This window comes from Lissotriton helveticus, chromosome 3_1, assembly GCF_964261635.1.
Source record: "Lissotriton helveticus chromosome 3_1, aLisHel1.1, whole genome shotgun sequence".
NCBI lineage: Eukaryota > Metazoa > Chordata > Amphibia > Caudata > Salamandridae > Lissotriton > Lissotriton helveticus.
The window spans coordinates 707,141,874-707,166,056 of NC_136061.1; positions in this window are offsets into that span (position 1 = coordinate 707,141,874).

Genomic DNA, 24,183 nt, shown 5'->3' on the forward strand with positions numbered 1-24,183 from the left:
GTTATGGGTAAAATAAAAAGATTTTTCACGAAAAAAAGACAACACAGACTCATCACTGCCTGTTCCAAACTTTGGGGCATCTTTTACTCACAACAGCATGTGATTATGGGGAGCACCTTTGGCTTGGTACACTTTGCACCAAAAGAAATCAGTCACTTCACTAAGAGGAGGTTTTGTTTTGTTCAAGATGAAAGCTATCATTGCCTAAAATATGTGAATAGCAAACACAGTTCTCCTGGCATCTTTAGATGAATGTCCTTATATTCGAATTTGCCTGCTACAAGAATGCTAGCTGGTCACCCCACACATACCAAGCACAACTGAGCATCAGAAATAAAGTAGTTGCTCCAAGGTTCCTCAACATGTACTTGAGTTCAACATGACGCGGATACCAGTATTGATTAGTCCCACGTTGACATGCCATTAGGTTTATTAAATTGTATTCCAAGTGTTCATCTTTTCAGTGAACTTTCTCCAGAAATTCTCTTGCTGATATATTCTGATATATTCTGCAAATCAATTTCTGTTTTTAAAATGTGATTCAAAGTATATGAGAAGGCAGACCCGTCATTCTCAAATAGATGGTGAAATATATACAGAATACACTGACATAATCTTGGGTCTTCTGAATAAAGTCTAGTATATCTATACTCAGCTGCAGGTATTTGCAGAGGCCGCTCATCATACCTGCCACCTATGTCAGTAGGAAAAAGATGTGGGAAACATAGAACATCTAAACTTTTCTCCCACACACTTAATGGAATTCTTTTCACCTCATCATTTGAAACAGATCAATGACATCACCAATAAACGTCTTAGAATGCAATGGGCAGATACTATAATGTTCACAAATTTCTACTGTTCTGGACTGATTCAACTTCTCAATCTGACCTGTTGATGGAAATGTCTGGTTCTACATATGTGTGATATCTTGCAGGCTTTCTACATTTCTATAGCAAACATTATTTGGTACCAGAATTAAAGTGTTTTTTTTAAGTTTGGTAACGCCTACTAATTCCTGCCATATCTTTTTATCCTTAGTAGGCACACCATTTACAAGAATTACAAGTCCTTCTTCTAAATCTCTACCTACCCCTACAGTGTCAATATTATTTTGAAATCTAATGTTAAATAAACTACTCTATCTTTTTGACCTTTCTAAAGCTCTGCTGGTGGAAACTTGCCAGCCTTTGTCTCCATACGGACTATAGCCAGAATGGAATGTATACTTTGGATAAGAATGGACTCATAAATATTTAAACCTTGAAGTGCTTCCGGAATGGAAATCAGTTCTAACCTGCCATCCACAGCTCTAGCAGGCATTTTATTATCTTCTAATTTAGTGTAACAGTACTTACATATAACATGCTGAGGCGACAAGTCAAAGCGTTCCCCTACAAGTACACAGCTAACTTTTGTCAGATATCATTATTTTCTTTTTCACTTTTTAAATGCAAGTCAACAGTCCGTGTTTGATTCTTGTAGTGAATGCGTTGACAACATATACCTTCCTTGTACCTCTTCTGCAATAACTTGTTCTACATTTCTAGGTACCATCACCTCTTTCACTATAGGCACTATAGGAGTGCCATTCTTCAATTCATAACATCATCCTCTTTCATCAATATCATGAGTGTTAGAACCGGGGTCTCTAGTTGGCAGGGATATTGCACCCTAGCCCAAGTGGGGACCACCGCGTCTGGCAGGGTAGCTTGGCGCAAAGGTGTAACTTAAGAGGCGATGTTTGAAGTACTTGTACAACATACACAGACAATGACACAGTAAAATCACTCATGAAAGGACACCATATCAGTTTTTATATAAAAAATGCAGGTATCTTTACCTGAAAATTATGTAAGATCCAAAAAACGGCGAGGATATTCCATGTATAGTGTCAAGTTCCAACTATGTAATGTCTATGGGGAGATTTCAGGGGGAAGATTGAGAATGATGAATCACCCGTGCCAGCGGTGGTGACCTTCCTGAAGCCCCTGGGACAGTCGCAGTTCTCAGGTTTTCGTGGTAGAGGCAGTTCAGGCAGTCCAGAAATGGGGTGATCCATATGAATCCCTCACCAGACAGGGGGATAGACAGTCCTTCCAGTACTTGTGGCTTATACAATCCCCACAGTGAACAGGGGATTGGTTAGCCTCTTGGTGGAGACACTCTGGTGATGTTATTCCTGGGTCCCCTCTGGCAGGGCAAGATCAGCAGGCAGGCAGGAGTAGCTCAGCTAACTTGGGACGGCAGTTCCTAGGAGCAGTGAGCCTCAGTAGTGTAGCAGTCCTTTCAGCACAGCGGTCTTCACTCCAGCGGAGCGTCTTCCAGGTCCAGTAGTGGAGCAGGGATGTGTGGCCAGGACCCTCCCTAACATACCATAAGTAAGGTCAGGTGACCAGGAGGGGTCGCACCTTCTGGAAGAATCTAGGCATTAGAAAACACTGGAAAAATCCAGGAGGCTTTGGGGTGTTCCCTTTCCTACCTGTCTGTCAACCGGGGACAAAAGACTACAGTAGCAAAAAGTCCCAGTACATGCAGACTACCTGTATGTAAATGAATGGTAGGCCTCACTGCAGGGCCTGTAGCTGATACTCTAGGGTTACTATGATTTTAAAGGAGAGCACCTGCACCTCAGCACTGTTTAGCAGTGGTAAGGGGCCCAGAGTCCTAATGTCCAACAAAAATATGGGTCCAGTAGGAGGCAAAGAGGACAAAAAATGTAGGGGAAGACCACCCCTGGGCTGACAGGTCTAACAATGAGCTATTCTGTTATCCTGGAGATAGCTTTCTTCATTAAAGAAAGGCTGTGTATTAGAAGTATGTATCCATTCTACACTAAAAGCTGTATAAAAGTTTCTTCTATTCACTAATCTTTTTGACTTGTTTTGTCTCCTCATGTACAACACCATTTTGTAATGAAATGAAAATGAAATGAAAGTAAGATTTATAATGTGCAACAATACCCGAGGGTGTCTAGGTGCAGAGATACTGCTGAATTGGCTAACCAGAGAGAGGATGTAGGATAGGTGCCTTTGGGCTTGTTGTTAAAGCACCAAGATTTTAAGAGTTTGCGGAATGCCAGTAGATTGCTTTCCTTCTTAAGTGTCAGAGGAAGATAGTTCCACAGGCTAGCAGCGCCTGTCACAAAACTTCTCCCCCATCATGAGGCAGTTTTAGCCCTAGGAATTTCCAGATTGGAAAAGGCAACTGCCTCTCTGGGATATAACATCTAAAATTCTGTGAGAAGTAATCAGGGCCAAGCCCATGTAGTGCTTCAAAGGCAAGACAGAGGGATTTGAATTCGATTAATCTTTTAACTGGTAGCCAGTACAGAAATGGAAGGGCGTGAGTCACTGACTTATGTTTTGGAATAGCATTTTGGAGTACCTGCAGTTTGTTAAGATACCTTGATTGTATATTGAGAAAAAGCCCATTACAGTAATCGATTTTAGACAAGATGAGTGCCGCAACCACAGCTTTCTAGAGCTCTGGTGCAATGAAAGATAACATTTTCCTGGCGGTTTTAATCATAAAGAAGTAGGAGGAGATGATTGCATTGATTTGTCCTCTAAACGACAGATTGTTGTCAAAATAGATTCCTAAGTTTTTCACCTTTGTGACTGGCTCAGGGATTTCTCCCAATTCCTGTGGCCACCAACTTGGTGTCCAGAAGGAGTTATCTCGCCGGAAGAGAAACACCTCATCTTCATTCTAATCATGATCAAAATTAAAAGCTTCCTCTTCAAAGAAAAGGACTTATCAACTACTGTCTCAACTTGTTCTTTCTGTTTCATTGCCTCTCTCCTTCTTCTATACTTCTACATATAGATTTACAACCACTCTACTACAAAACATTCTGCCTCTGATTTCCTTGAACTGCTTCTGTCTCCTGGTTGATGGTGTGTCCATGTTACATTATTTCCTGGTTTGCAATACACACTTTGTCCACTCTTATTCTTTCTCATAGTTTGAATTTTATTTTCATTATTTTTTAATCTTTGCAAATGTCCCAATATATTTTCAAGAAATGGCTTTGTCCTCTTACCAGTAGCTCTTTTATCTTTCACCACTTTTTCTACATTTTGACCCTTTTGTGTCTCCGTCTGCATAGATACAGTAGTTGCTTCTATTGCTTTTTCTTTCGAGCTTTTTAAGGCATTCTAACTGCTTGTAGTTATGTAGATATTGTTCTGTAAACAAATTATTATATTTATATTTTTATTCTAGCCAACGTACCAACTACTTTACTACTGACTTATACATAATACAAAAACAGTTTTTATGTTATGTTGCAGTTTTAAATCTTCAGATTATTTACCTTTTAATGTTATAGCACCCTCTCCTACAACACAGCTGTACCGTATATCAGTTCTCGCTTATACATGGTAAAAGCCCACTTTATCCCTTCTGTAGTACAGTTTGAAATATCAACCAAAGTGTAAAAGTACATACAGTGTCTTAATACTGAAAATCCAAAAACACAACATAAGAGCTATTTCTGTGCCTCTCTACCACCATGTTACTAGTAGATTTAGTGTTTCAGGACTTTTCTACCTAGATGCATAATATTAAAATGTTGGGAAACAGTGCATATAATAATCTGCACAATAATCTCTATCAAAGCATTTAGCTCACTAATTCTTTTGAGTACATGCAAAGAGTGTATGGCCGGTTCCATAAATAATTCACCAGGTAGTTTTAAAAGACTACATATTCCTCATTAAAACTTGTAGATACATGTGTTTGTGGTTGAGTACAATACTTCCTGGATGAGTGTATAAGTAGTGACTAGGTGATTCCCTGTGAATATAGGTAGTGCCTGGATGATTCCCTGAGTATGTGGGAACAACATCATTGGTTGCATATCTGCATAGTTACAGCCTGAGCAAAAGTGTCCTTCTTGTCGGCATTTATTTTTTGTGAAGACTCCATTATTTTTGCATTGCCATTTTGTGTCAAACACCTCTGCACGACCCTCATGGTCGTTTCTGCTGATGTCTGATGAAATTCTAACTGTCACGACCACCCTGCCCTTCCTGCTCCTTGTGGTTGAGCCAATTTCAAAAAAGGGAACAAAGAATTGAACTCACCTCCCTCGGACTGAACTCCTGCACACATCCATCCTGTTTCGCAAGACTTGGTCACACCACCGTCCCAGAACTTGTTTCTTTCACAAATCCTGTTGTTCAAGATCTATCTGTTCTCTCATGTACATATCTTGTTTTGCAAGATTTGTCCGTAATCTTTGTACCATCTGTTGCAGTCCCTGTCCTGCCTGAACAAAGAATGGTGTAACTACATTTTGACTCGGGGGCACAAGGACCCCACCCAAACTTGTTTCTTAAGGTGGGAAATGTGTATATAAGGCCTGTAAGCCTCGGAGTGAAGCAGCAGCCTCCTCTGTCTTGTCTCCGACGAGCTTGAGACTCTGATCCATAGCCCAGGCTATTCGAATAAAACTTGGTTCCTCCTGCAGACAAAGGCTCCTGTGTCTCCTTTTTCCTATATAAGGAGGGTATGGAAGACTTGGGCGGTTTCCCCGCCGCCGAAATCCAGTAAGTGGGTATAGACGGTTCTTCAAGCCTGTGTGTGTGCATGAGTATATTGCTACTATCTGGATATGTCCATAACGAATGCCTCAATGATTCAATACATGCATTGATAGTGGTTGAATGATTAAATGAGTGCAATACATGCATTGATAGTGGTTGAATGATTAAATGAGTGCAGCTCCAGTGCCTGGATGACAACAGGAGTGCATGTGTAGTAAATAGGTGATTTATTGAGTGCATGGATAGTGTGTATGTGATTGGTTAAGTGCATGCATATCACCTGGCAGATTGGATGAGTGCATAAGTGCCTAGGTAATTAGATAACTACATGGGTAGTACCTGGATAATAGAATGAGTGCATCATTAATGCCTGGCTAATTACATGAGTGTTTGACTAATTTCTGAGTAATTACATGAGTAAACTGTTAAAGCTTAAGTGATTGGATGAAAGCAAGTTTACTGCTGTGGTGATTGTATTAGTGCAAGAGTATTGCCTCATTATTTGGATGAGTGCATAGATACTGGATGGGTGATAGTTTCACTGCAATGGTACTTCCTGTGTAATTGGATGAGTGCACGACCAGTGCCTTAGTGTTCGGATGAGTGCATGGGTTGTGCTTCAGTATTTGGATGAGTGCATGGGTTATAAGTGGGTGTTTGGATAAGTGCATGGGTTGTCCCCGGGTAGTTGAATGACTGCAGAGTAACAGCTTTGGTGATTGTATATGTGAATGGTCAGTGCCTAGGTGATTGGATGAATGAATGGGTAGTGACTGCGTAGTTCAATGAGTACATAATTAGTGCCTGCATGATTGGAAGAGTGCATGTGTAGTGCCTGGGTGATGGAATAAGTGTGTAGATAGTACATGAGTGATTTGATAACTGCCTGAATAGTGGCTAGGTGATTGGATGAGTGCCTGAGTAGTGCATGGGTGACTGTAAAGTATCTCCCTTGCTGTTAGGTACATAATAGTTGTGACTATATCTGTGACTCATTGTTTAACTCCTTCCGGCAGTATCAAACTATCTGTTTTAGTGTATCTATCCTTTTCTGCTGAGCTATGTCTCAGAAAAGTCTAGATATCACACTTCATATATAATTTGATACATGCCCCTCTAGGAGCAAACATTGCTCTGTTACTCAGCATGCACATGCATCAGTAACTTTCTAAAACTGAAACAACAATTCTCACGCTTTCAAAGCACAAAACCTTTTCTTCATGTCATACCTACATAATTTCTCAAATATTTCTTGTGTGCTTAAAACAGATATTAAGCAATTCTCAAACTTACACACCAAGCAAAGCTAGCACAAGAACTCCCAAGAGACATTCTTCACTATTAACCCTCCTTAATTTTAAACAGAGCATGTTTGAAGAAATACACCACCCTCACCATATACACAAACTTTTCATCAGCTTCAAAAATCATAGATTACCATATAAACATATATGTGATTTCCTAATAGATATATACCTTCAAACCATGTTTCTAAAAATATATAGTTCTCTACATCTTAAAATAAACCGTACATTTAAAAACATGTGTCACCATCTATGCATTTGCAAACCGTTCATATAAGTTAAAAACCACGTTGACGAACACTTCCAAATACATACCTAACAAATATTTTTAGACATTTAAAACATTCTTAGTTTTAAATACAGTTCTCATTGTATCTTTTAACAATACTACACTGTTATTGTTCTGTAAACTACAAAATGGAATAAAGGGGCACTAATTAATTTTCCTCAAACTTCCCAAAACATCCGGTACTAATATCTTAATTTCTTTCATATCACTGTGATTCTCTTTTTTATTTTTATTAGTTTGTAGATTATGTTGTTGTTTTAGCTCTTTATAAACAGTTTTCACAATGTTAGGGTTTGTAAAAACTAAGCACAAGAATGGTACACCACTCTCATACAAAGCAAAATTAAAATGGCTACCTCGTCAACTTTCTAATCTGTGATCATGCAAAAGGCAGCAATGAAATCATGTCTTTCAATTAAGAGTACTTTATCTCTACTTGTGAATGGTTAGTATCTGTTTACCCTTTCCCTCTCTTTAAACAAGAGATTCCTGTCTATGAATGTTTGTGATGTCTTTGTGATCATCGCAGCGAAATCATAAAAGAATAACCTATATTTAACTTTAGTTTTTTTATTTAAATACTGCAGAACAGTTTACTAAATAGTCCTGAATTGGAATTTAAAATGTATAAAAAGTTATATTTTGTCATACCTCCTCTATGTTTTAACATCCTTCCCACCAATACACTCTTAGGTGACTGTGTGCAGCAACCCAGTGGAACCAGTAGGTCCCTTTCTTGGTTTGGCCAGAGAGGTTTGAAGTTTCATCAGTTGCTGGCTTTGATTGTGGATTACAGAGCTCCTCTCCTCATGATTGTGCCCAGTGGTGGCAAAAACCTAGGCACATTGACTAGGGTAGAACTGGAAATCCTAATGAAAGATACCTTCGCAGAACTGATGTCGTTTTTTCCTCACACTGTCTTGGCATACTCTAATATATGTCAAAGACAGAAATGGAAGTGGTTAAATCAATTCTGTCCACAGATTGACAAAGCCAGAAAACATGTTAATAAAACGTTTTCCACATTCGTAAGAGACCATTGCATGGGCTGTTCCTATAACAACAATCTGCATTTTGATAGGCATGGAATTTATAGAAATGATGAAGTGCACTTTACAGATGAAGGAAACAGGGTGTTTCTAAGTAACCTTAAACTCTGCATCCGATCTTATGTGTAGTTGTCGTATACACAGAATCAACACACAAAGACTTTTCAACAGAGCCACACTAGTATCCAAAATATTGTTACATTTCTTTATAAAAATCCTTTTTTTAGTTTTTGGGAATCTTCATGACGACGTCATGAATACATCGTGAAATCGCAAAACAATAGCAGACATTCAACGGCCACAGCACCTCCAAAATTAATAAGTAAAAAGATCCAATCTAAACATTGCACTACACGTGACATATTACTACTATATACATACTTCTTTAAAAACATGTGTAAACTCATGTTTTTCTGCTAAGTTTCTTTAAAATCCATCTTTGAGACCTGTTTTCCATTTTCACGGTTATTCGAGGAGTTGTGGTGACGTCGTCAACTGCGATGATAATGCCTTTTCCATACAGTGTTAAACACATATACGCACACACATTACAGTATTTTACACACTAGGGGTTTATTACAGTATTCTCTAAAGTCAGGCTTTTCTAGTGAGTTTCTATAAAAACCATCTCTAAAACCTATTTTTCGTTTTTGCTGTGACGCGATCTCCGCTGATACGTCGCAAAAGAGGAAAGCAAAAACAGGAATTCAATAGCCACCATTACATAAAAAAATGATAACCATATTATTCTAACCATCACACTAGATACGTCATTATCTAAATTACTCTATAAAACATTTAGCAGTATCTCAATATTTGCCTAAGTCTCCGAGTGGGTCTGTCCCTAGGTATATAAGACTGTGAGTGGATATGTGAGCAGACTCACAAGTCTTTGAATGAGTATGTGGGGGGCATACTTGTCTGAGTGTGTCTATCTATCAGTGGGTATATGAGTGGAAGCATAAGTCTCTCAGGGGATCTGTGAGTTGGTGTGTGACTGTCTGAGTGGGTCTGTGACTGGGTGCATCAATCTCTCAGTGGGTGTGTGAGTGGAATCATAAGTCTCTTAGTGGGTCTGTGAGTCGAGGCATGAGTGTCTGAGTGGCTCTTTGACTGGGCATGTGAGTGTCTCAGTGGGTCTGTGAATTGGTGCATGAGTGTCTGAGTAGGACTGTGAGTGGGTGTATGAGTCTCTGACAGTGGCGGATCCTCCATGGGGGCATTTGGGCGCCGCCCCACTGCTTTCTCACCGTGCGAGAAAGCAGAAGTTCCTGTTTGAGGGAGTGGGAGGGGTTACTCGAGGGCAGGAGGAGTGGCTTTCCCCACTGTTGCTAATACTGTCTGTTTGGGCAGCCTGAAAGGCTGTCCAAACAGACAGTATTAACTATATTAATAACAGCGGGCAAGCCGCTCCCCCCTGCCCTCGAGTAACCCCTCCCACTCTCCCTGTTTTCTGTATGCTGCAGCATACAGAGAAATGACGTGGTGTTGGGGCAGCTGGCCAAACCAATCACAGCGCTGTGCTGTGGTGGAGGGGAGGGAGGCTGCCTGGCTTCTTGCGTGACGACGAATTCAAGAACAGGACGGCGGGAGTCGGGACGTCTGGAGTCGGAACTAACTTGAAGGCGGGAAGGTACGGTCAGTTAAGTTTATTGACTTTAATTGTTTTACTATTTTATTTAAAATTATCCCGCTTCCCCCCATCCCTCCCCTCCGCAGCGCGACAACACCATTTCCACCCCCCGCACCCGTATTGCCGGCCACGACTGCGTTTGGCCCTTTCCATTTCTAACATCCTTTTTCGTTTCTCTGTGATTGTGAGGATTTTTTTCTGTCGGATGTTATCGTTAGAGAGTTGAGATTTGCAGTGCTTGTAAAATGCCATTGCTAAACCTGCATGATTGAGGTCTTCGGAGGTAAAGCATGTGAGGGACGCTTATGTCTGGGCATGTTGTTACACAGAATTAGTGCATGTCTCGTTGCGCACGAGGTCATCTGACTGTCCCCATTGACGATAGATGGAGCGCACATGCATGCGTTATATATTTTCCTTGCCCCTTGAGGAGAAATTGCTGCAGTTACTAAAATTAAGGTTCAAATGTCATCTTCCAGTTATTTTGCATTGATCACCTGTAATATGTAAGGGTGTTTTTTCTTTTAATTTATATAAATAAATTGAAGCGCAGTGTCATCTTGGTTGGACTGGTTTGCAAATCCACATGTTCAGAAACACTAGGTTTAGTTCGAAGCATCATTGGAGTTCTAAAGCATGCATGTTCCTGTGAATGCAGTCAAGTCATTTCCGAAATGTCCGTGTGCATGTTTTCTCCCATTTTGCTCAGCTGGAGGTGGGGCACTTTGCTCTTAGTTACGCCTGTGCTTAGATCAAAACGGTTTAGGTTTTCACTGATATTTAGTCCAACCCGTGAGAGCCTTACTGGCTGGGACAGAGGGACATGTAATAAACACGATCATTACGGTGTCGCAGACTCATCTGTAATCACGGGTCAGTCTCTCTGAGCTTCTTGCTAATATATTTTCCGTGTAGATTTAAATGCTCCGGCACGTTAGGATAATGAGTCAGGCCCCATGGGGATTGAAAACCAGCGTTTAGTAGCAGAGGATGCTGGATTATGTGATCCAAAACTTTTACGCCCCCCAACTTTCAAATGTCACCAGCCGCCACTGGTCTCTGAGTGGGTATGTGAACGGGGACAAGAGACTGTGATTGGATTTATGAGTAGGTGCATAAATGTCTGAGTGGGTCTCTCTATCAGTGGGTGTGTCAGTGAAAGTAAAAGTCTCTCAATGGGCCTGTGAGTGGGCGCATGAGTGTCTGGATGGGTCTGTGAGTGGGTACATGAGTGTCTGGATGGATCTGTGAGTGGGTGCATGAGTCTCTTTTAATGCTAATTTCTAACTATAACGGCTGTAAATCCTATGGTTTTTTCAGTGAATTTCAAAGGTTTTTTAAATGCTAATTTCTAACTACAATGTCCCTGAAACCTATATCGTTTTTTAAGTACATTTTAAAAAGTTGTGCATACTTTTTGTATTGAAAAACTAACTGTAACAGTATTCTGTTATAAGGTACAATTTAACAAAGTTTAAAACTTAATTAACACTAATTAACATTTAAGTGTGGAAAAAGTGTGACGCAGCAGCTATGATACATGACTTCGAACAACAGAGTTCACAGTTCGATTCTCGGCTCCAGCGGCACGTTAGCCCACCACTATGTCACTGTGGGCAACACCTTGCTTAATCTTTCCGACGCTCCTGAGTGCCGGGACACCTCTCAGGAGGTAGCTGTGTGCTTTACAAATGCTGGCAATTTTTTTTATTTAAAACCATATTGATGAGAAATATTATAACGTACTTTTTTTTGCTTCTATTCTGACCTATATTTTTTTATCTTCTATTTAGAATTACGGTAATTAATAGATGTTTTTAGTCACGAGAAAGGAAATGACACGGTTTGCCGGGTAACAGTTTTTAAGCTTTTTAAAACGTATGTACATATTAAGGAACTTATACTTGTGAGGATCAAAATCCAAACCTTTACCACTTTACATTTTGTAACTTTTCCCAACACGTGCACAAGTGAAACAGTGAAAACAGGCGCACGTGTCAACTGTAAAACGTAACATCTAAATGGGCGGAGCCGCATCTTCCTTCCATAGACTACTCAATAACTAAAAAGTATATAAACCACACCTGTTGTTCGATTCGTTTCGTTTTTGTGAGTTATTTACGGTGTCCATTCTGTGATATAGGTTCCCTTTTCTAGCGTCGGATTCTTCTTTTGCGACAACAAAACATATTACGGAGTTGTAAGTTGTATTATGGCGTAGTAGATATTTACAATACGTAGCTATTTGTGAATATTTAAAGAATTGTATTGAGAAAAAAGTGTTATTGGTTGTTTTTGCCATTTATATGTAACCTCATCAGCTTTTATTGAGAAACAGATAGAATAGAGGAAACACTGTTCCTTTTCTGGCACATTTGAGCTCATATAGTGTGACTTTGTATATTTTAATATTGACACTGTACTAGAACTCAGGGGTGTTGGTGATCCATCGGAGCGAAGACTAAAGATTTATATGTAACGTCACCAGCTTCTGCTTCTTACTCTGTTTCCCCCCTGGGATCATAAAGTGTGAATATGTATATTATAATATTCACAGACATTATGATCTCAGTGGACTTTATGAGCCGTCGGCGCAAAGACGAAAGATTTCGAAGTTCAGGAGAATAAAAATCTTTGAACATATTCACTGCTGGAAAATATTTAGTTATCGATCTTGTTTTGTGTTTATGACTTTATTTTCCTTTTTTGTGTGGCATCAGTGACACTCTCTATATTGTATTAGAGTGTCATACTTTCACTCAAGAGAAATTGGAGATTTGTCGACCGCCAGGAGCAAACCATCTGAAATACGGCTTACTGACCTTTATAACTTACTTGATCAGATATTTTTACAGTGAGACTATTTTTCAAAATTGCAGTTTAAAAAAAGATTGTTTGCATAGATACTTTTTTACTGAATGCCTTTGATAAGCCCTACATTTCTTAATTGATATTTTGGTAGTTCTCTTTTTCTCTGTTGTGGTTCTTATTCTTGTTCTCCCTATAGAATATATAGGAATAGTAATGTAAATAATACTACTTTCCTATATGTTCTTAAAGGAGTACGTGATCTTCTAGCAGAGCATTGAGCGACCTCTAAGCACAATGACAAAACGTTCCCGACTTCTACAGAATAGAAATTGTAAAAATGTTTTTTTTTGTGCTCCTTATTCTTCTTCTCCTGTGGAATACTATAAGCTCACCCTGTACATCTTAATACTGTGAATTTATAGTACTTCAAAGGGGTTGGAGATCTATCTGTGCATGACATTAACAACATTTATAACAGTTATATCCGTTGATAACTTACTACCTCACAGTTTGTAACACTGCTAATATTTTATAAAATAGTAGTCCCTAAAAAATATGGTATACATAGTGGTTCATTTAATGTTTTGATGAAGCGTACATTTCTAGGTTATATGACGTCATTTGTGTTTAACTGTTTTTTACTTGTTATTGTTGCTGTGACCTGATATTATGTAGTGCAGGAGTGTTTCTTGTAGCACTTCTTTTCTACTTTATCTAAAAGTAACTGATGCCCTCTTATATTAACAAGAATATGGGGCAGCACTTTTACAAACTATAGGCGACAAAAAAAGGAGAGTGTGGCCACGCTTAAGGGATATTTTATGAATTGCATTTTTATTTGTCACCCATCTTATACATACAGCTACACTTTCCTAAGAAAGTATATTTGTGATTGCTTAATAAAAACTGTTCCAAACCTAGACTTACATTTTTGCAGCGTAACCACACCAACTATTTTGCCTCAAGGAAGTAGCCCTACCCACGACAGAAGTAAGCGCCGCACTGTAACTACATTATAAGTAAACATTGCTCCCGAGAAGTAGCCTACTCAGAACCTTATTTAAATGAAGACCGCAACAGCGTGATTTCTTTTTGCAAACCACTCCTCCATATTATAATATTTGCTCTAAAGATGTAGCACTCCCTGTCAGAAACGTAAACACCACATTATAAGTAAATACTGCTCCTGTGAAGTATCCCACCTGCTGACTTCATAAAAAGAAGACAGTAACACAGTCTGTTATTTTTCCGAATTGATTTGAAGGCCCCACAGAAATTATATAAATGGCCCATAAAATATATATTTTTTTAATTTACCTTCACAGTCGCTGTCCACCACCTTGTGACCACTATACAGAGTTAATAGTGTTCCTACCCTTATTTATTTATTTTATTTAGTGTGTTTTATATAGCACGCAGCTACCCCAACAGGGTGTCCCGGCGCTTCTGTGCATACGTATGCTGGGTCTGACTCAGATGGAACTAGCAGAAGAGGAAAGTTTTTAAAGCTCTGCGGAAAGAGAGTTCGTCCTGTATCATCTGGATGGAGATAGGGAGCTTGTTCCAATGGGAGGAGGCACAAACTTGGAAGGTTTTGCCACCAGAGCGTACTTTTTTGAATCTGGGGGTGGCGAGAAGGTTTTTTGAGCTGGAACGGAGGAGTCTGGCATTACTGTAGGGGCGGAGGCAAGAGGAGAGGTATGCAGAGCCCTTTCCCTTTACAGCACGGTGAGCCAGAGTTAGAGCTTTAAATTCTGCCCTTTTTTGAATTGGTAACCAATTTAATTTCCGCCGATGTGGTGAGATGTGCTCACGGAGGGAAATGCCACAGACTAGCCATACTGCGGCATTCTGGACTGTCTGGAGACGATGGTAAAGGCCTGTGGACAGTCCTATGTACAGGCCATTGGGGTAGTCCAAATGGGAAGTAATCAGTGCCTGGACAATTGTTTTCCTGGTGTTGCTGGGTAGGAAATTGATTAATTTTTTCACCATCCTAATTTTGGAAAAGCAGGCAGCGGACACCGTCTGAACTTGTTTATGGAATGAGAGGTTGGAATCCCATCTAACCCCTAGGTTTTTTACGGATTCCTTTGGTAAAGGGGGCATACTCAGGCCGAAAGGCCACCAGAGGTTGGAGTCCAGTGGCGAGGGCTGGTGAAAAAAGAGGACCTCGGTTTTTCCGGCATTAAGCCGGAGGAAGTTGTTGTCCATCCATCGGGCGATGTTGCGGAGGCAGTCTTTTAATGGATCAAAGGTGGTTTGAGAGGGGTTGTTGTAGGAGAACAGGAGCTGGATGTCATCAGCGTATGAGCCTTTATTCCTGATTGGGCAATAATCTCGGCCAGGGGGGAGAAATAAACATTGAACAGAAGGGGGCTTAGTGAGGAGCCTTGGGGGACTCCCCACCTGAGCGGGCGACTGTCCGAGGTGTAGGGGGGGGTGAATACTGCCTGTGTCCGATTAGACAGGAAAGAAGCAAGCCATTCCAGGGCCTTGCCTTGAATGCCTTTAGCCTGTAGACGGTCGAGAAGGACGGGGTGGGAGACGGTGTCAAATGCTGCCGACAAGGCGAGCAGCACCAACACCACTCTTGACCCCTCGTCCATCTTCCACCGTACGGAATCGGCCATCTCAATTAGTGCTGACTCGGTACTGTGTCCAGGTCTGAACCCGTGTTGTGAGTCATGGAAAGCACCATGGGCTTCGAAAAAGCTAGCTAGTTGCTGTTGTACTAGCTTTTTGAGAACTTTGGCAGGTGCGGGTAGTAGTGAGATAGGTCTGTAGTTGGCTGGTTCATTAGGGTCTGTATTGGGTTTTTTAAGGATGGGAACTAGTCGGGCATGCTTCCAGGAGTCTGGAAAGATGCCTGTCTGCAGGGAGTCATTCCATATGCCGTTTAAAACGGGGTTGAGGAGGGTGCCAAGGATTTGTATTGTTTGGCCAGCCAGGGGTCCGTGGGCGAGCCAGATCTGCATTTTAATAATTCTGCCATAGAGCGGTCAAGGGTAATCTCTTCAAAATTAGTGAGGACAGGAGCGGAGTCGGAGAGGGCTGTACCTATTTCGTTAGTGCCTGGGCTGGTATTGCAAGGAAAAGAATCATATATGGTGGCGATTTTATCCTCAAAATAGTCGGAGAGGCGATCGCAAAGGGACTGTGACACCGGAGATTGTCGTTTAAGGGCAAACGGGTCAGTGAAAGTTCTGACGGTGTTAAATATTTCTCTTGTCGATCCTTGTGCCCGGTTATTTTTCTCCTCAAGATGGATTCTTTTATGGTCGATTATCCTCTTCCTATAGTCTTTAAGGGCAGATTTGTATTTAAGTTTGCCGTCAGGGGAGTAGGATAGTCTCCAGCGTCTCCCCAATAGTTTACAGGCCGATTTGCATTTGCGGAGTTCGTCAGAGTACCAGGGTGCAGTGGGGGCGGCTCGGAAGGTTTTGATGGGCCTGATCGGGGCAAGATGGTCAATTGCGGAGGAAATCCAGCTATTAAAGTTGGTCAGTCTAGTGTCCAAGTCTGTGGCTTCCTTAGGGGCAGCCGAGGGAGGTGTGCAGCTAGACTGTCAGAGGAACTCTTGCTCCAATTACGACCAACTGTTTTGGCCGGAAGTCTGGGTCGGTCTTGGTGGTGTAGAGAAATAGAAAAATGGATAAAAAAGTGATCAGACCGGATCACAGGGAAAGGTTCACTTATAAAAATATCAGCCAGGTTAGTACAGATTAGGTCCAAAGTGTGTCCGGCCTTATGGGTTGGGCTGGAAATTAGTTGATTTAGGCCACCATCCGATAAAGTGGAGAGGAAATTAAGAATGGTGGGGTCAGTGGCATTTTCTACATGGAGATTGAAGTCCCCTATCAGGGTAAAGTTTGCATAACGAGAGGTTAGCTGAAGGACATAGTCAAGGAGGGCAGGGAGATGAGATGTCTTGGATTTGGGAGGGCGGTATACTTATAGGCCTGAGCATGTGAGGTTAGCTGCCAGTTTAACACAAAAAGGTAGTGCTTCAATGCATTCTATTTGAGTGTAAGGGAAGGAGGAGATAGTCCATTGAGATCTGTAAATTATGGCTACTCCTCCACCTGGGTGGTGGCTCTGTCTATTGGCGCACAGGATGTTATATTCCAGAGGTATGGCGAGGCATAGGGCAGGGTGGGTTTCATCCCCTAACCAGGTTTCGGTTAGAAAAAGGAGGTCCCACTTGTTGTCCTCCAATGATTGAGCTATGTCTAGGGAGTGTTTCAATAGCGATCGGCTCCCCTCTACTACTTCTTTTTTCCTGTACTCTTTGTAGTGTGTCACAAATTGGCTGACAACAGTCAACCGTTCCCACCCATTAGGGAGCAAACTTGTACTCTGAACACTTTAGTCAATAAAATGTCCATGGTGTTCCGCAGAAGCAGAGGGAATGGCTGCCAACACTTCTACAGCCAATGAACATTAAGCTTGGGAAGGTCCTGCTTGGAACACGTTACCCAATCAGATGTTCCTGATACTCCGCGGTGGGGTAGGGAATCGCTGACAACACTTCTACTTTCAATGGTTTACAGCCAGTGAACATTAAGCTTGGGAAGGTCCTCCTTGGAACACCTCAGCCAATCAGATGTCCCTGCTACTCCACGGAGGAGAAGGGAATGGCTGGCAACACTCCTACTTTTAATGGTTCGCAGCCAATGAACATTAAGCTTGTTGTTGAAACACCTCAGCCAATTAAACGTTAATTGTATTCCGCGCACAGGGAGAGACCACGCCCTCCCACATAATATTAAATTTCCTCTAACAAAGTGACACTATCCGTGATAAAAGTGAACACCGCATTATAAGTAAACTTTACTCCGCAATATATTAAAGGAAGGCTGCAATATGGCGCATTGTTGTTTTCCCGATATGATTTCCACAGCCTACTGAACATTGTCGCAATACCGAGCATCATTCTTTTGCGGAAGCAATTTCCACGGCATACGCAACATTCACACTACCTGTGTGTGACCCTACACACTACTTGTCTCAATACGGCTCATTGTACCTGTGTGATTTCCAAAGGAGAAATCGACTACAGGATTGTGGTTTTCGTGTAATTTCGATGGAGTATTGCTGTCTTCGTTGCTACGGACCATCCTCCGTATTGTGGCTGGTCGGCAGACAGCTGACATCGTGGAAGTGATTGCTTGCAAACCCGGAAGGGGTATTTTCTGTACCGGCCCGCCGCAGTTCAGTACTGTAGTTCACAGCTCAACTTTACCCAAATGATATATGGTAGAGGACCTGAGGAGTCGGAGGACACTGAAGGTTCCGAAAACGGTGTTCTGAAGGGTAAGCAGCTTGTATGAACATTGCGGGTGGTAGGGATAGTGGAGTGTGACATTGCCCCAGACATGTAGGATTGTTTGATATACCAATGACAGATTGCACATTACTGAAACAACTACGATATCTACAGCTGACGCGCTGAGGAACCAAGAAGCGGCAGCAGACGCCCTCTTTCTTAACGTACCGGAAGTAGAAGCAATACAAAAAGATCAAACTAGTAATTCAAACACCAAGAATGATCTTAAGACATTGCTGAAAAAGTTGGAAAAATTGCTCCGTACAGAGATTACCAAATGGTGGGAAAAGAAGTTGCTAGAAAAATATAAGGAGGCTGAAAGTGTTCCACAGAGTTTACGGGTTATGATTGCCCCTTCAGTTTGAAAATCCAAACCCTTTAATGTTAAAAGAATGGGCGTCCAACAACTTGGATGCATCAATGAATATGGTACCCATTCTAATAAAATATGCTGACATAAATAGTGTTAAAATACTCAAGGACATAGAAGAAATCAATGCTATGCTGGAAGCCAATGAACATAAAGATCAAGTAAAGAAAGGGCGGGAGGCGATTCAAACACGACTAAGAAAACATGAGGAAACTATAAAAGAAAGAAAGATTTTCAAATTCACCAGGGATAAGCGCGATTACGAAACTGGACGCATTTGTACTTTCTTGAAGAAATTCGACAAAATAAAAAGGCGGGCGCTTGTCAATGCAGGTAGCAAGAACAGTACATCCACATCAATAGCTCAAGTGGATGCTCAATCCTCTTTTGTCGATACAAGTAGTGCTGAAAGCAGCGTTGACTCTGATGATGGTATTAGACACAAGTCAATACAATTACCAACTAATTTTGCCCGGGTTACTTTTTTAGTGGAAGACCACCGACAAACACTGCGACCGCGCAATCTTGTGCAGAAACTAGGAGCAGAAGGAACCAGCTCAGGAAACAGAGGCGGAAACTCAGGCTACAGAGGCAAAGGCAAGAAAAACTACAACAAGAAGTAAGCCCAGGAGCAGTAGAGACAGATAACACGGTGATCAATTTATCAGAAATAACCCTGTCAACTGCGGAAAAACAACTGTTAGCGCTCGGCTTATCTTATTGTCCCACCAATTGTTTCAAATACACCAAAACGAGGGTTGATGTTTTCAAATTTATTCGCAAGCTCCAACTTAGGAAACATTTTCAACCAAAGAATGCAGTGGAAGTTGCCTCAAATATCAGGCCACCTCAGGGACTATGCTCTAATCTACAAGCATCGGACATTGGTATTTTGTTATCAGTACAATCATTGGCCAGAGACGATGAAATACCATCTAATTCTACTCAGGACAATCTACGTGAAGCAGGCATCACTTGCAATAGTCCCGCAAACAGCCCCTTTAGACCTCCCTCTACTTTTATCCAAATGATGCCTAGGGACGCCATCAATGTTTTTAGTGAATGTGTGGTTGAGGATTTGAAAAAGCGTAATCGTACTGTTAATACAACAAAATAGGCAACAGAAATGTTCTGAAATCCAATATTCCAAACTCATTCACAAATTACAAGAAAACACAGAACTTATTATCAACAAGGCAGATAAGGGAGGCAACAGTGTGTTGTGGTCGAGGTCATTTTATATGGAGGAAGCACTGCGCCATCTCAGTGATACTGGCTGTTACAGAAAAGCCAGCTTTCAGAAATTAAGACAAATCAAAGACATTGTTTTCACGGAATTGGCCCAATGGAAACGAGTGGGTTTGTTGACTAAAAATTATTACTGTTTTATAAAAAATGAATATTCCATCACTCCAATATTATACTTCATCCCTAAAGTGCATAAAAATGTGGTACCAGTCCCAGGCAGACCGATTATTTCGGCCCAAAAAAGTCCATTGGAAGCAATGTCCAAATATGCTGATCATTTCCTACATGAATTCTTAGAAAATCTGCCTTCGTTTATTAGAGACACTGGACACTTTGTAAGTAAACTCAAAACTGTTAAGTGGGAAGAAGACTGTTATTTAATTGTTATGGATATTTGTTCACTGTATACCAGTATTCACCATTCTGATGGTATCAATGCAGTGCGTTATTTTTTTAGAAAAAATAAGTATTCATATGCACGAACACAACAAAATGATTTTAAGAATGAAATCTGTCTGACCCACAACTATTTCATGTTTAACAAGGAAGTTTTTCCAGCAGCTGCGCGGTGTGGCAATGGGGCAGGCTTCTCCCCCAAATACTCGTGTTTACACGTGGGCTGGTGAGAGGAGCATGTCCTTAAAGCCACCCACAAAGCTGTTTTTGACAAACATGTACTCCATTGGTGGAGATTTATCAACGACGTTTGTCTAATCTGGAAAGGGTCTATTGAGTTGGCTAGAAAATTTGTAGACAAACTCAATGACAACGCACTCAATCTCAAATGTACATCTGACATCAGTAATTAAAATCAATCAATTAATCAATCAAGCATTTGTATAGCGCGCTACTCACCCGGAGGGTCTCAAGGCGCTGGGGGGGGGGGGGGTCTGATACTGCTCGAACAGCCAGGTCTTGAGTTGCTTCCTGAAGGAGAGGTGGTCTTGGGTCAGGCGGAGGTGGATGGGGAGGAAGTTCCACGTCTTGGCAGCCGGGTAGGAGAAGGATCTTCCTCCCGCTGTGGTTCTTCGGATGCGAGGAACGACGGCGAGGGTGTGGTTGGTTGAACGTAGCTGGCGGGTGGCAGCGTAGAAGGTCAGGCGGTCGTTGAGGTATTTGGGGCCTTGGTTGTGGAGAGCTTTGTGTGCGTGGGTGAGGAGTCTGAACGTGATTCTCTTGCTGACGGGGAGCCAGTGCAGGTCTCTTAGGTGTCCGGCGATGTGGCTGTGTCGGGGGATGTCCAGGATGAGTCGTGCTGAGGCGTTCTGGATGCGCTAGAGTCTTTTCTGAAGTTTGGGTGTGGTTCCGGCATAGAGGGAGTTGCCGTAGTCCAGTCGGCTGGTGACGAGGGCCTGGGTGACCGTCTTCCTGGTTTCGGTGGGGATCCACCGGAAGATCTTGCGCAGCATGCGTAGGATGTTGAAGCATGACGAGGAGACGGCGTTGACTTGTCTGGTCATCGAGAGGGAGGAGTCCAGGATGAAGCCCAGGTTGCGTGCCTGGTCCGTTGGTTTGGGTGCGCTGCCTAGGGCAGGGGGCCACCAGGAGTCGCCCCAGGCAGAGGGTGATGATCCAGGGATGAGGACTTCCGTCTTGTCTGAGTTCAGTTTCAGGCGGCTGTTCCTCATCCACTCGGCTACGTCCTTCATCCCTTCATGTAGGTTGGTTCTGGCGGTTGTGGGGTCGTTGGTGAGGGAGAGGATCAGCTGGGTGTCGTCGGCGTAGGAGATGATGTTGAGGTTGTGTTGGCGTGCGATGGCTGCGAGGGGGCTCATGTAGACGTTGAAGAGGGTGGGGCTGAGTGATGATCCTTGTGGTATGCCGCAGATGACTTCGGTGGCCTCGGATCTGAACGGGGGAGGCGGACTCTCTGGGTTCTTCCGGCGAGGAAGGAGATGATCCACTCCAGTGCCTTCTCCTTGATTCCGACATTGTTCAAGCGCTGCACTAGGGTGCGGTGGCAGACCGTGTCGAACGCTGCGGAGAGGTCCAGGAGGATGAGGGCCGCTGGTTCCCCATTGTCGAGCAGGGCTCGGATGTCGTGGGTGGCTGTGATGAGGGCGGTCTCGGTGCTGTGGTTGGCCTGGAAGCCAGACTGTGAGTGGTTGAGGGATCCATTCATCTCGAGGAAGGCGGCCAGCTGTCTGTTGACGGTCTTCTCAATGACTTTGGCAGGAAATGGAAGGAGCGAGATGGGGTGGTAGTTTTTGAGGTCGGTGGGGTCCGCTGATGGTTTCTTCAGTAGGGCGCTGAGTTGGGCGTGCTTCCAGCTCTCTGGGAAGGTGGCTGTGTCGAAGGAGGTGTTGATGATGTCCCGCAGGTGGGGTGCGATGGCGGAGTCGGCCTTGTTGAAGACGTGGTGAGGGCAGGGGTCGGTTGGTGATCCGGAGTGGATGGAGTTCATCGTGGGGATGGTGTCTTCGGTGTTGACCGGGGTCCAGGCTTGGATGGTGGTGCTGGGGGGCGTTGGTACGGTCGTAGGGTGCGTCGGCTGTGTGCTGAAACTGTTGTGTATGTCTGCGATCTTGCTGTGGAAGAATGAGGCGAGCGAGTTGCAGAGGTCTTGCGAGGGAGTGATGTCGTTGTTTCCGGCATTGGGGTTCAAGAGCTCTTTTACAATGTTGAAGAGCTCCTTGCTGTTGTGGGCGTTGTTGTCCAGTCGTTCCTTGAATGCGGTTTTCTTGGTGGTGTGGATCAGCTGGTGGTGTTGCCGGGTGGCATGCTTGAGGGTGGTCATGTTGTCTGTAGTCGGGTCTCTGCGCCAGGCTTTCACGAGGGCCCGGCAGTTCTTCTTGGAGCTCTTGAGTTCGTCTGTGAACCAGGATGCTTTCTTGTTGTCGGGTCTGACGGGGGGGTCTTCAGAGGGGCGAGGTCGTCTGCGCAGGTGGTGATCCACCTTGTGAGGTTGTTGGTGACTTGGTTGGGGTTTGTTGAGCTGGTGGGAGGGTTCTAGCTCAGGGATGTGGTGAGTTGGTCGGTGGTGATCTTGTTCCAGCTTCTGCGGGGAGCCTGTTGCGGGTGGTGGTGAGTGGTGGTCCTACTGAAGCTGAAGTGGACGCAGCTGTGGTCCGTCCAATGGAGTCCGGTGGAGTGGTTGAAGGAGATGTGCTTGCTGGAGGAGAAGATGGGGTCAAGCGTGTGGCCGGCGTAGTGGGTGGGGGTGTTCACCAGTTGCTTGAGTCCGAGGTTGTTGAGGTTGTCCAGTAGTGTGGTGGTGTTGGTGTCATTGTTGTTCTCCAGGTGGAAGTTGAAGTCCCCTAGGAGGATGTAGTCGGCGGAGGGGAGGGCGTGCGGGCTGATGAAGTCTGTGTAGTAAGGAGGTTACACAGGAAGTAGGTTCAGTAGGTTTATTCATGAGTAAGACAGCTTAACAACCACAGGTAGGAAGGGATCACCTCAACCTCGGATCAGCAGTAGCTGACACTGGTCAAGGGAAAACATTCCAAGAACCTAACACTCTACTGAGTGACATAATAAGATTCTAGATGACATAGGAATACCACACACCTCCCCCCTTTTAAAAAAAAAAAAAAAAAAAAAAAGGAAAAAAAAACAAGATAACCCTTAAAGAGAAGAAAAAAAAACACTTAGGATCTAACGTAATCTTTAAACTTTGAAGGAGCACATTTCACACGCTCACTGCGTCTTAATAAGGTATCTTCACATTCTGCATTAGATTGATTGTCTACAGAAATGCATGGAGCTGGTGGAGAATCAGAATTAATAACAACATCAGAATTATTTACAATCTCCCTTTCTAAATTGTCATAAACTTCATGCATACCAGAAAAACCATCTGGATTATGGTCTGAGCCAAAGTCTGAAACCAGCTTGTCTGAGACAAATTTCTCTGGGAAAGAAGTCTTTTGTGAAGAAGAAACACAAGGTTTGCATAAGGAGACCCTTCTGAGATTCCAAATTTTCCCATTTTCGACTCTGACAGCTTTGCTGAAAATTTCAATGACCTTGATAGGATCAGACCATCTAGACACATTCTTATGGAACAACCCACCCATTTTTACACGAACAAGATCGCCAATTTTGACATTGCAGGTATTGTATTTCTTTTTAGAAGATAGTTGAATCATATTACCCTGGTATTTCCCAATTTTATCTCTTAATGCCTTAAAGTCTACTTCATAGGGAGTATCGCCTTTTAACCACCAAGGTAAAAGACGAGAACCTGGTTTCCTCCCTCGCAATAGTTCAAAAGGGGATAGACCAGTGACTGAATTGGGAGATAACCGGTAGGTTAGCAAGGTTGTTTGAAGAGCTTTCTTCCACTTCAGACCGCTTTTGATAGCTAATTGGCAAGATTCCTTAATGACTCTGTTGAACCTTTCAACCTGGCCGTTGGCCTGGGGAAAATAATTAGAGGTCCTTTTGTGAGTAATACCACAATTCCTAAGAAAACACTCAAATTCATTGCTGATGAACTGTGGACCATTGTCCGAAATAAGTTCTTCCGGTAAGCCTTCCCTAGAAAATATCTCGTCAAGAAACTCAATTACATGCTCAGAAGAAACTTTCTCAACAATCTTCAATTCAGGCCACTTAGAGAAGTAGTCAATCAGAACTAATGCAAACATAACCTTACC